Source organism: Lactuca saligna, chromosome 1, assembly GCF_052625555.1.
Source record: "Lactuca saligna cultivar CGN05327 chromosome 1, ASM5262555v1, whole genome shotgun sequence".
In the NCBI taxonomy this organism is placed as follows: domain Eukaryota; kingdom Viridiplantae; phylum Streptophyta; class Magnoliopsida; order Asterales; family Asteraceae; genus Lactuca; species Lactuca saligna.
In genome coordinates this window covers 42145175-42158381 of record NC_136417.1, presented here as the reverse complement: position 1 = coordinate 42158381, position 13207 = coordinate 42145175, and positions in this window count along the sequence as shown.

Here is a 13207-nt window from a genome sequence, read left to right as displayed (position 1 = left end):
ATAAACATTGATCCTAAAATGTTAGTATCAGTATAACTTTCTCAATTGGTGAATTGTCTTCATGTTATTTGATGTTTGTTAAATATCTTCCTTAGGTGAATTGTCTTCATGTTATTTTAAAATTTCTGTAGTGATTAAATCATTAAAAACTATTTTGTTATCTGATATAGCATTCTACTTTTGCATGTATGTTGGTTGTGGAAAAATTGTTAGGCAATGTACATGGATAATGTTTGTGGAAAAATTTTGAGACAACTTTCAACCAAATTAATTTACTCTTTGAACCTTGTGGTATGCATCCTAAATCAAATATTTTGCTGGAAATTATGTATTCTACCAGAATAGAATCGATATATTCTGCCAGAATGTATTATATGTATTCTGTCATATTCTATTTATTCTACCATAATATATTAAGTGATAGTTAATTGCAAGTAACATGTTTTTAACAATTATTAGTTTTTGTTGTATTTGTGATAGGAATGGCTGGAAGAAGACGTTGAAGACCTTCATATTCTTTTAGAATATGTATAATTATATTAAAATATATAAGGATTTTAGTCTGTAAGAATATGTATGAATTTGTATTTAAGTTCAGATGTATAAGAATATATTAGGATGTTTGTTATTTTTCAACATCTGATTCAAGAATTTTGTTTTTCTTCAATGATATTCTATTAGAATAAAATTCTGAAAGCGCATTATTCTAACAAATTAATATTCTATTATAATAAAATTCTGAAAGAGCATCATTCTAACAAAAAATATTCTGACAGAATATAATCGGTAAAATTTGAAATTGAATTAATTAAAAAATTCAGATTTTTTAAATTAGGAGAATTAATTATCCCTAAAAATCCGAAAATTTCCTTTTATAAATGTAGTTAATTGTCCAAAATACCCTTTTATTAAAAATTGTGTGATTATATGGTACATATTACTCAATTGTAATATCATACACTCTCAAATCATATCCATTGATTAATTTCATCCATTGGTCCAGATCTTTGCATTCTGGCACACAATACTTAGTAAAAACAAAATAACCTAAACCTATATATATATATATATATATATATATATATATATTAAGTATTGATATTTATTAGAATAAGAATAAAGAACTCATGACAATTAATGTTTTTATAAATATAGATATCTATCTTATGAAAGGATGATTATATATTTTTAAGCATATATAGTGATATTGACAAGAACAAATAATCTTTATTATATTTTTTAAGATTTGAATATGAAGAGTACTAATGATGATAATATCATTTTTATAAATATATTAATTGATATTATCACATGTACTTGTAAAACAAATATTATATTTTATGCATATTATATTCTACTATTAAAAACATGTTGGATGAGTGGTTATGTCATTTGAGTTCAAACTTTGAATTCAAAACAATAAGTGGTGGTATCGATTCATCTCTATATAAAATTTCTCAAGAAATGATTAATACTCCTCATCTGAGTCAAATTAACTCGTTGAGTTACCAGAGTTTTAGTAAAAAGGTAAAAGAACACCCAAAAAAACTGAACCACAAAAAAAAAACCGAACCGCAAAAAACCGAACGGTGCGGTTTCTAAACTTCAAAAAACCGAAGTTGCGGTTTTCGGTTCGGTTTTAGCTGAAAACCGTACCGAACCGCACCATGCTCACCCCTAAGTGAGAGTGTGTTGGACAAATTTTTTCAATTTACAGTATTAGTTTTCAATTTTTTTTCTTTTTATTCCATAATTTATCACAAATTCTATATCTTTTATTTTTATTAAAATTTCTATATTATCCCTCAACTTTAATAATATCTCATTTGTTCACCCTTTAACTTTTCTTCTTTATAACTTCATACAAACTTTTATTTTTATACAAACCTGAATTTGGTTCTTATAATTTTTTTAGAACTGCAAAGATATTATTAGAACACTAGAAAGAAGGTAGAAAAAAACAAATCATATCATAATACAAGAAGGATTTTGGCTCCAAACCATCGGGTAAAACTTCTTCATAATCCTACTAGAACTCCAAATAAGAGATTGAGATACAATCTCATCAGATATAAGGTTTTTCTTTGAAAGTTTATCCTCAAAAATCAATTTATTCCTAAACTTCCATATACACCACTAAGTGGTTGGTAGTTGTCAAGGTTAACAAAATAAATAACCCTAAAGTTTGTACACTAAAATAGTGTATAGTGGTAAAAGCATAGAATCCACGAAGATTTGTTTAATTTGTTACTCAATGCAAATCTATATATAAAATACTTATAAATGACAATAAAAGTAAAATGGGAGTTTTAGTCTTTTGATATCTTTAAAGAAAACTAGAGTAAAACTAAGATTTAAAGAACATAATTAAACAAAAACAAGAGTTTGATGTAAAATCAATGAGAGAAAGATGATTAACTTAAGGCTTCATCACTTGAACATTTGGTAAATATATCTTTAGAATCCAAATTGCAATATATGTCTTAAATCTCTAATTTCGATGTAGTAATCCAAGAAGCTTGAGATTACCGAGACTTTTCTTAGTTATTAAAATAGCTAGAGAAGTTCGTAAAATATTTCTTTAGTTAAAGTCACAATTTTCATTAAGCATATAATTAGTGAAAATTAATTAGAATTAAAAACCAAAAAGTCACCAAAACCAAGAGGAGTTAAATGCATTCATTACCATGTTAGAAAAATGTTTTTATGATTGTGTGAAGTGATAACTAACACAAGAACCATTTTGTAACATCCCAAAAATACAGATAAAATTTGTGTTTTTAAATTCATTCAAATCATCGATACTAGTAACAAAATAGACAAAAGTGTATCATTGCAACATGTTATCAGAGTACAAATTCCCAAAATCTCAAAATGCAGAAACCTTAAGGCGATGTTGTGCGATCAGGTCGGGTCATTCCCCTTCGAACTGGAAGTACCTGAAACATAAACCAAAAAGTGTAAGCACAAAGCTTTGTGAGTTCCCCCAAAATACCACATACTAAACAAACATACAGCCAAGCATATATGGGTGCTTGCTTACCCCTTCGGTCTGTTTCAACCAGATACTATCAAGCATATCTGGGTGCTTGCAATCCCCTTCGGTCTATTTTACCAGATATTGTCAAGCATATTTGGGTGCTTGCAATCCCCTTCGATCTATTTCAACGGGATATTGGGTCTATTTCACCCTTTACTAATACCACATTATATCATAACAAGAATCACAGAGTCATCAAACAAATACAAGCATAACTAACAATTATCACAAAGACAATCACATACTTTATCATAACTAGGTGATTGGCATTGGTGCCTTCAACCCATAGATACAGGAAGGAACACTTACCTCTCGATCGATAATCAACTATCGCTGCTCTCACAATCAGCTACATCGGTGCTACTCCACATCTAGATAATCATGCAAGGCAAACCTTAGATCTGCCCTTCACGTCGTGACCACTAAGGCTCACATCGTAAGGATAGACTCGACCCGTACCCACTCAGCGGGTCGACTCAGTTTCACTTATCCAACGGGATCCTCATATCGGGACAACTACCTGGCTCACGTCGTGAGGTTCTATTTCTTACATCGTGAGATTGGTTCTAACCAAATTTGAGCATTAAGCGCTTAATCCTTTAAGAACTACATTAGGACTTTCCAAAACACCTTCCTCGACCCTAAGGACCATAGAAACTATAGCTTTTCAGTCATGCATGACCAATTCACGACTTAGGTACTAACTAGGTCAAAAGAAGGGTATTAAGATCAAGACTCAAGATTAGAGCCTAAAACCGACACCAAAACTCAGATCCAAGGACTCACATACAGAAGATGTCTCAAGGATCCATAAATTTGCCAACTTTATAGATCTTATGCATGTTAAACAACCCAACCATGCAAAGAAAGGTTCTAAAGTTTACATCTATCATGCTTAGGGCAAAAAGATAAGAGATTTATGACTTATAAATGCTCAAAATCTCAGAAAATCCAAGAGGTGGAAGCTAGATTGCTAAAATGAAGCACCAAAAGAGCCTTCTTCCACTTCAAAGAACCAAAAACCTCCAAGTAAGCTCTTCAAAATCACCAACAATGGCCCAAAGTCTCAAGGAAGTCGAAGTTCGGGTTTTCAAGGGGCTAGAGAGTAAGAGAGGTTGAGGATGGGCGATCCTATCCCTCTCATTCCATTAAATACTCAAAAGTTAGGGTTTTGGGTCATCAGACCTGGCTCACATCGTGAGACCTTATGCATCACGTCGTGAGGTTCGAGGATACATGTCAAATGGTCAATAAGAATTCTCATGTCATGTCCACTATGGCTCACGTCATGAGCCTCCTCCAAAATGAAAAACTTCAAGAATTTAAGTACCTCAAGGATTCGGATCCTACACATTTATTGCTTGGTATTTTGAAGATTCATTATTTAATCAAGAAATTAGACAACTAATCACTACATGAACATCTAAACTCATGATAAAGACATATAAGTAGCAAGAAGAAGTTAAGATGTAAAACACTTCCATAAAGATCTAAGAACAAGTTCATGGAGTTCTTTAATATTCAACCAAACATACAAGCAAATCTACAAAAGTCAATCAAGATTAGTTTAGCATAGCATGGCTAAACACAAGAAAACAAAATAAAAGTTAAGAGTACTAAACATATAGCAAGAGCAAAATGATGATTTTCTGGAAGTGTTCTTGGTGTTCCTAAGGCTTCAAAATGCAGAGAAAAAGCTCCAAATTTTGGATGTGAAGAAATTTAGAAAAGTTTCATTTCTTTATAAAAAAAATTCCTATGATTGATAGGTGGCCTTTGATGGTTTAATATGAAACTTGGAAATGGATGTCAATGATTTAAAATTTCTATTATGCTTTTTATTCAAAAAAATGGTTGTAGTTTGTAAACTTGAAGACATTCAATGATTGGAGTTCTTTAACGTGATTTTGTAAGATTCTATAAATGGAGTTTGTAACGGGGAAATCCTTAATTCCGCATTGCAGATGGGGATATGGACCGTTTTTCCCCAAGGGGGATCAGGCATGGATTCAATTAGGTCTCATTATTCCTGATACCATTGCTAAAGTAGTTGTTGATGACGATAATGTAAATTACCTTCATTGTATTATGTCGGTAACTTCCAATGGATTTCTGACTGATAAATGCTCTATTATATATATATATATATATATATATATATATATATATATATATATGTATATATATATGTATATATATATATATATCATATTTCGATAATTTCCAACAGATACATTTATGTTGTTAATATGTCACAAATATGTCGCCAAGTTCTCTTGTTGGTATTATGTTGGTATTTTAAACAGAATTTTTTGGTTAGTAAAATCTCATGATAAAAATAAACAAAGATTTGTTCAGCCTCAACCCTTATCCCACCAAAAATCAAATTACATGTCTAACCTCATCAAGAGAAAATAGAACATCCAAGGAAACATCCTTGTTCCTCTGAAATTCTTTTGAGTTTACCGCTCCAAAATCATTGAATGTTTGTTACATCCTCATGAATATATCTAAAATGTAACAACATAAAACCCTTAAATAGTGTTTTATATATCTATAACTACGGTTTGCACGTCCTCGCGTTGCAACAGATACCATATGTTCGTTTGATAAACAAAATCTAGCGACAACTGAATATGGTAGTTTGGTAGTCGTTCATTGATATCATGAGATCCTTGTGTTGGTAAGTTACTAATATGAATGTAAATAGCAAGGCAGTGTGTTGTGAAGTGAGAATGACTACCATAAGTTAAGTGCTTCCTTATTAATATTAATTATTTAGAAATTAAGGATACGTTTGGTTCTCTGGAATGGAATGGAATTCGGGAGAAAAAGGAATCCAATTCCACCACATTCCAGTATTTAGTACAACTTTGTATGATGGAATAAAAATCCTAAATGAAAAAACTTTCCATCAAATAAGGGAAAACATTTTCCTTCAATAAGATGATGGAATTAATTCCATACTATGAAGGAAAGTGGCATTTTACCTTATTACCCTTATTTTAGTTCACAACATAACTTATATTACCATCATCCACCACCACCACCACCATCATTGTTGTAACACCCAGAAACCAAAAGGCTAATTAAGGAAAGATATTATGCAAAATGAAAGTCTACTCGTCGAGTCCAAGAGGGGACAACTCAACAAGTAGAAATACATTTTTGGACACAGGTTAAGAAACCTACTCACCATGTTGGGGAGGACCAACTCGATGAGTTGGTATGGTTTTGGGAAACCTTAGATTCGGGGTTTTTCACCCTATTTAAGAATCTTAATCACCACCTTATGGCCTCATTTCCAGCTTCCATTGTCCAAATCCTAGATCTCGAAACCCTAATGCTTATGAGCCATTTTTGAGTGAACCTTGTGTGATTTGAAGATTATAGAAGAAGAAGGTAGAGGATTCCAATAGAAGATTGTAGATCTAGAAGCAACATCTCATCCTCTTCATTTTCTGGTAATCAAGCTTCTAACTTGTCTAGTAGTCTCTTAGATCTCCTTATTTCACTTTATGAGGGTTTTTTGGTCCAAGAAGCTTAGTCCTTGGGAAATGGACGTCCCAAGTAACTTACCTTCCAGATCTGAGGTCTAGAAGGGGTTTTATGGCATAAAGGTGCAAACTTTATGGCCATGGAAGCCCCATGCAAGCTTTAAGGTGTTGTTATCGCCTTTTTAGCCCCAAAAGGCCATGCATGGAAGGAAAGCCTGAGACTTTACGTGTTCATTTCATGCTTTGGTTTGAAGTGTTATTACTTTTGGACAAAGATCTATGTCCTAAAGAACTAGGTTTTGAGCTAAACCCATTAAGAAGGACTATTAACAGGTAAAGTTGGAAACTTTACCCTTAAGATGGATTTTTCAGTATGTAGAAGAAGTATGGAGCCTTAATCTGGAGAGTAGAGACTTAATCTGTTAAGATGGCCCAAACAAACTATGGGACTCGTCAAGTCCATTGAGGAACTCAACGAGCTGAGTCATTATGTCCCGACCCAGTTTAAGGTAGAACTCAACGAGTCTGTGAAGGGACTCGACGAGTTGATTCGCAAAATCGCGACTATAAGTAGCCATGGAACTCGACGAGCCAGGGGGTGACTCGACGAGTTGGATTGCGATTTCAGGATTCTGATTTATAGACCTCGGCGAGTTGTTGGAGCAACTCGACGAGTTGAGTCAACTCGGGGTGTTGAATTTGACTTTGACTTTGACCAAGCATTGACTTTGACCAAGGGTAAAATGGTCATTTTACCCTAAGAAGGGTTATCAGTTTTGACTAAGGATTACGCTGGTGATGATAGTTCGGGGAGTCGAGAGTCAGCAGTTCAGGGATCTGCCAGCTAGCAGCAAGAGGCTTATTCATGGGATTCTGCAGTCAGCTTGTGAGGTGAGTTTTCTCCAGTAGGAACGGGTCAAAGGTGTAACACCCCAAAATTCAAGGCCAAAAATTTCATTTTTAGTTTAATAATTCTTAAAAACCAACAGTATAAAAACATCTATAAAACATCCCATGTCAAAAACAAAGTGTCAATAATCAAAACATGTTATCATAAAACAATATCAGAGTGCAATCCCAAAGATCTCGTGTGCGGAAAACATAGTGTAATGCGCTGCGATCGAGCCGACTCTTTTTCTTTTAAAAACGAAGTACCTGAAACCAAAACTAAAAACCGTAAGCATGAAGCTTAGTGAGTTCCCCCATCGTACCTGCTACCAAACCTGTGATCGAAGCATCACAGTAAACTATGAAGTCATCTACTCTCTCTGGAAGGGTGGGAATTGGCGCCTCGCATAGTCGTTGTCTGAGCGTCTCGAAGGTCGTCTTCTACTCAGAACCCCAACGAAACACCACCGAATTTTTAGTCAGTTGGGTCAACGAAACTACTATCTTGGAGAAGTCATGGATAAATCTCCTGTAATACCCTACCAAACCCAAGGAGCTTCGAATCTCAGTTGGAGACCTTAGAGTCTCCCACTGCATCACGACCTCTATCTTAGCCGGATCAACCAAAATACCTTTCTCGTTGACAAGGTGCCCAAGGAACTGCACCTCACGCAACCAGAAGTCACACTTGGAGAACTTCGCATAAAGTCTCTCCTTCCTCGGTGTCTCTAGCACCTCTCTTAAGTGCTCCTCGTGCTGCTCTTGAGTCTTGGAGTAAACCAAGATGTCATCAATGAATACTATCAAAGACCAATCCAATATTAGTATGCACAAGCGGTTCATGAGGTCCATGAACGCGGATGGAGCATTAGTGAGCCTAAATGGCATCACCACAAACTCATAATGACTGTAGCGGGTACTAAAAGAGGTCTTCTGCACATCATCATCTCGGACCCGCATCTGGTGATATCCGGACCATAGCTCAATCTTAGAGAACCAAGATGCTCCCTGAAGCTGGTCAAACAAGTCATCTATCCTCGGAAGTGGGTAACGGTTCTTCACTGTTACCTTGTTCAGCTCGCGGTAATCTATGCACATACAGTGCAATCCATCCTTCTTCCTCACAAACAGAATCGGGGCTCCCTATGGCGAACTGCTCGGCCTAATAAAACCCTTGTCTAGAAGCTCATGCAGTTGCATAGACAACTCCTTTATCTCGGGAGGAGCCAAACGATATGGTGCCTTGGCTATTGTAGCCGCACCAGGGACCAGGTCAACCCGAAACTCCACCTGTCTCTCCGGAGGTATCCCAGGCAAATCCTCTGGGAAAACATCTAAGTACTCTCACACCATTGGTACATCATCAACTGTCGCCTTACCTTTATCCCGGGTATCCATGACATAGGCGACGTATCCTGTACAACCCTGCTGAAAGTAGTGTCTCGCTCTCGTTGCCGAAAAAAGACTTGGTCCGTGTTGTGGCCTTTCGCCCTGGATCACTAACTCTCCCCCACTAGGAGTGCGAACTCTCACTAGCTGCAGCTCACAATCGATCACTGCCTCTTTAGGGCTCAACCAATTCATACCCACTATAACCTTATTCTAGGGGTGAACATGGTGTGGTTCGGTGCGGTTTTTGTATAAAACCGCAACCGCAAATTGCGGTTTTTCAAAACCAAAAATAGAAAATTGCGGTTTTGATTCGGTTCGGTTTTGCGGTTATTTTGGTGCGGTTTCGATTTTTAACCACAAAATGAGGTTGTGCAGTTTTTCGGTTAAAAAGGTGCGGTTTTTCATGTTCAAAACATAATATTTAGTCGACTTTCATTTATTTTAAGATCTTTATTGCAAATAATACACAATTTTCGTCCATATTTATTCTTTCAAGATGCATTTTATTATGTTATATTCAATTCATTTCATTTAAATAATTAACAATATGTCTAACATTTACTAACCACCATTTACACGCCAAAAACTAAACAATAAAAGCTTAAGATGATAAAATTGATAATTTATTTTATTAATTAAATATAAGTATTATAAATATTTAAATAATATATTAAATTATGCGGTTTGCGGTTATTTCGGTTAATTTGGTGCGGTTATTAAACTTAAAACCGAACCACACCGCAATTTTTCGGTTTTTCAAAATTAAAAACCGCACCATCGGTTTTCGTTTCGGTTTCGGTTATTCGGTTTCGGTTTATGCGGTTACTTCGGTTTTTTTGGGTTTCAGTTCAGTTTCTGCTCACCCCTACCTTATTCCCTCGCAGGGGAATAGGGACCAAATCAACTGAGAATTGCTCATCAAATAATCGTAGTGTACATCCCCTGTGAATCCTCGCAACTCTGACAGTCCTATCATCTGCTATATCCACATCAAGTGGGCAATCCAGCTACCCCAGAACTCTACTAAATTGTTTGCTAAGTGCGAGCAACACAAACGGTTGGGTAGCCCCCGAGTCAAATAATACCATAGCTGATATATCGTTCACTAAGAACGATCCTATAAATAAACACAAAAACATGAGAAATAACCAGGAATAAATGAGAGATAATGGAGAAGATACATACCCGTAACCACATCAGGGGCTGCACGTGCCTCCTCTGCTGTCAACTGGAAGGCTCTGCTCTTCACCACTGGCATCTCAGCCCGGCCCTGACGGCTGTTTGTATTCCTCAATGTAGTAGGGGCGGGTGCCACCACATGTCCTACTGATGCTAGACTCGAACAATGGGACTTCTTGTGTCCCCTCTAATTGTAATGAAAGAAAATATATCAAATGGTGTGGTGGTTGTAGTGGTAGTAGTTGTATAATCCCTACTCATATGCCCAGTTCGGCCACACTTGAAGCAGCCGGAACTCCCCGCCTTGCACACCCCATCGTGCAACCTGCCACACTTACCACAAAAAATGTTGTTCTGTTGTCCCCTAGACCAGTGATCAGACACCTTGGGCTTTTTGCCTGAACCCGTTGCGCCAGACGCCACCTCTGGCTTCCTCTTTCTCTCCATCTCAAGATCAATCTCTCTCTCATGAGCCCTCACAATCATGTCTTCCAGCGTCTTGCATCTGGAACAGCTCACAAACTTGCGAATATCACTCTGCAAAATCTCATGATATCGGGCCTTCTTCATCTCCTCGTCCGCCACATACTGCGAAACGAGAAGAGCCCTCTCCCTAATCTTGGCGGTGATCTCCTCCACAATCTTTGTCTTCTGTTGGACGTCTTGGAACTCTCTAGCAAGCTGTTGCACCTCAATGACCGGTGCAAACTCAGCCCTGAACTTGGTCGTGAAATCACTCCAGGTCATCACATCCAACACAGTATCATCACCAATAGCTCTCCTAGCCTCCTCCCACCAATCTTGTGCCCTGTCTTTCAGAAGACTGGACGCCAATCTAACCTTGTCCCCCTCGAAACATCTGCTAGTGCGGAAAGCGTTGACGACATCCACCAACCTCCTGGTGCTAGCAATGGGATCTCGAGCCCCATGATAGTCGGGAGATCCACATGATATGAACTCCCGGAAAGTGAGTGTGTGCGACCCCATCATGGCCGCCATTTGGTACAGAAAGTGCTAAACTTCTCCTCCATAAGCTCCAGAATACCATCCTTGATCGTACCGAAGATCACAGAAGTTTGCTCAGGTATGCAATGCGTAATCTCCAAGGAAATGAACTCCCTAATCTTCTCATCCAACTGCTCGGCTCTAGAGCCCGAGCCTGATCCTTTACCTGAACTGTCAACTGCTGGCCTAGGACATAAAACCACCATTCTGGAAAAGAAACACATTAGAATTAATATCATAATATTATAAAACTCGTGGGGTTACTACACTATAAGTTCCCTGGCTTTATCTCAGGCTTCCTTGATTCGAGTACGGATCCTCTGTTTTCAATAATACGGGCCCATACTACCTTCCACATCTATCTGTAGTTTCCTCAAGAACTGCCTTCACTCCACCAAGTCCCTTCTACTACTATTGCTCTCTACTACTCTCATCCTAGGCTTCCCTAGCGTAATCACCAACTCACTCTCCGCCATCAGCTGCATAAGAAGTGCCTGTATTCTTCCCCTAACTAGCTTGCGAACACTATTACATATTACTCAGACTAGATTATTCTTCGAATGAGAAAAAGTACCCTACAACGGTTGGACTCAAACAAGAGCTGGGAAATAGAGCTAGACCTAACCTTCTGAAATTATTTAGTCCTTGCAATATGTAACTTAACATATTCATTTACTAATTAGAGAAATACAACTAGAGCTTCTAAAAGCACAAAGCAAGCAGCATTCGGGCGTTAAGTACACATAATCAAGCACATACTACTTTGGCTATCATATTATCTGATTTGTACTAGCATGCAATTCATAAAGTTGATACACATATAAGAGGCACATAAGGCATCCTTCCTGGATCCTTCGTCCTAATCTAGCATGTTGTTCTAATAAAGCTGGAAAACATATCATATCATAAACTTGTATGGGTAATTTGGGAGTACTTACTTGAGCTCGGCTGATTGCATGCACCACACTCTTTTTCTCTTTTCAAAATTATTTTCTATTTTCCAATTCCTTTTTTTGTAAAAATGATTTTCTTTTGAAATTCTATACCACTTCCTTAGTTTGAGTTCAGACACACTCGAGAGTGTGCCCGAATCCCTCAAACCAAGGCTCTGATACCAACTTGAAACATCCCCAAAAATACGGCCCAAAAATTTCGCTTGAAAAATATTATAAAACTATAATCATTCATAACCAATAAGAAAACCAAGTGTCATATATCTCAAATATCATATAAAACATTGTAGCAAAACAAATGATAAAATATTAGAGTCTCAAATAATCCCAGGCTAAAATATTGTGGTGTGTGCCATGCGATCACCCTGAGCTCTTCCCTTGCTACCGGAAGTACCTGAAACCAAAACTGAAAACTATTAGCACGAAGCTTTTGAGCTCCCCCAAACTATCCCATACCATATAATAACACATATAACACATATTGGGCCTTGCCCACTGCATCAGGCCCCGCCCGGCATCGGACTGAAGTCTGGATCATATATTGGGCTTCGCCCACTACATCGTGCCCCGCCCGGCATCGGACCGAAGTCCGGAATAACTTGGGCCCCGTTCGGCATCGAAGCAAAGTCTGGTATAAGCTGAACATAACATAAACATATACATATAACATGATCACATATACTGCATCGGGCTTGCCCGGCATCGGACCGAAGTTCGAAACATATAACATAAACATGCATGAATCACAAAGACATCAAGCATACATAACTACTTCTCGGGACCGCCTCGGTATCAAGCCGAAGCCCGAAAAATATAAACTGCATCGGGCTAACCCGACATATTGCAACTACATAAACGGGTTGGTATTGGTGCCTTAGACCCGTTCCTACTGGAGGAAAACTCACCTCGTGTGTCTGACTGCTAAAACTCTGGGTGAGAAATCTTTGTTTGTTGCTCCGACTATAATTTCATAAAGACAATCAGTCAAAAACTGATAACTATTCTTTAGGGTAAAATGACCCATTTACCCCTGGTCAAAGTCAAAGTTAAGTCTCAGTCGACCCAACTCGTCAAGTTATCCTCCAACTCAGCAAGTACCGGGATTGACCACCTGTGGCCAGCTAAGTCGACTCGCCGAGTCCCACTACTGACTCATCGAGTTCAATCTGTCATATCATTGGGACATCTCGACTCTACTCGTCGAGTATCTCTTGGACTCGTCGAGTTCTTTCAGCTTCTGAGTCCCAATCATG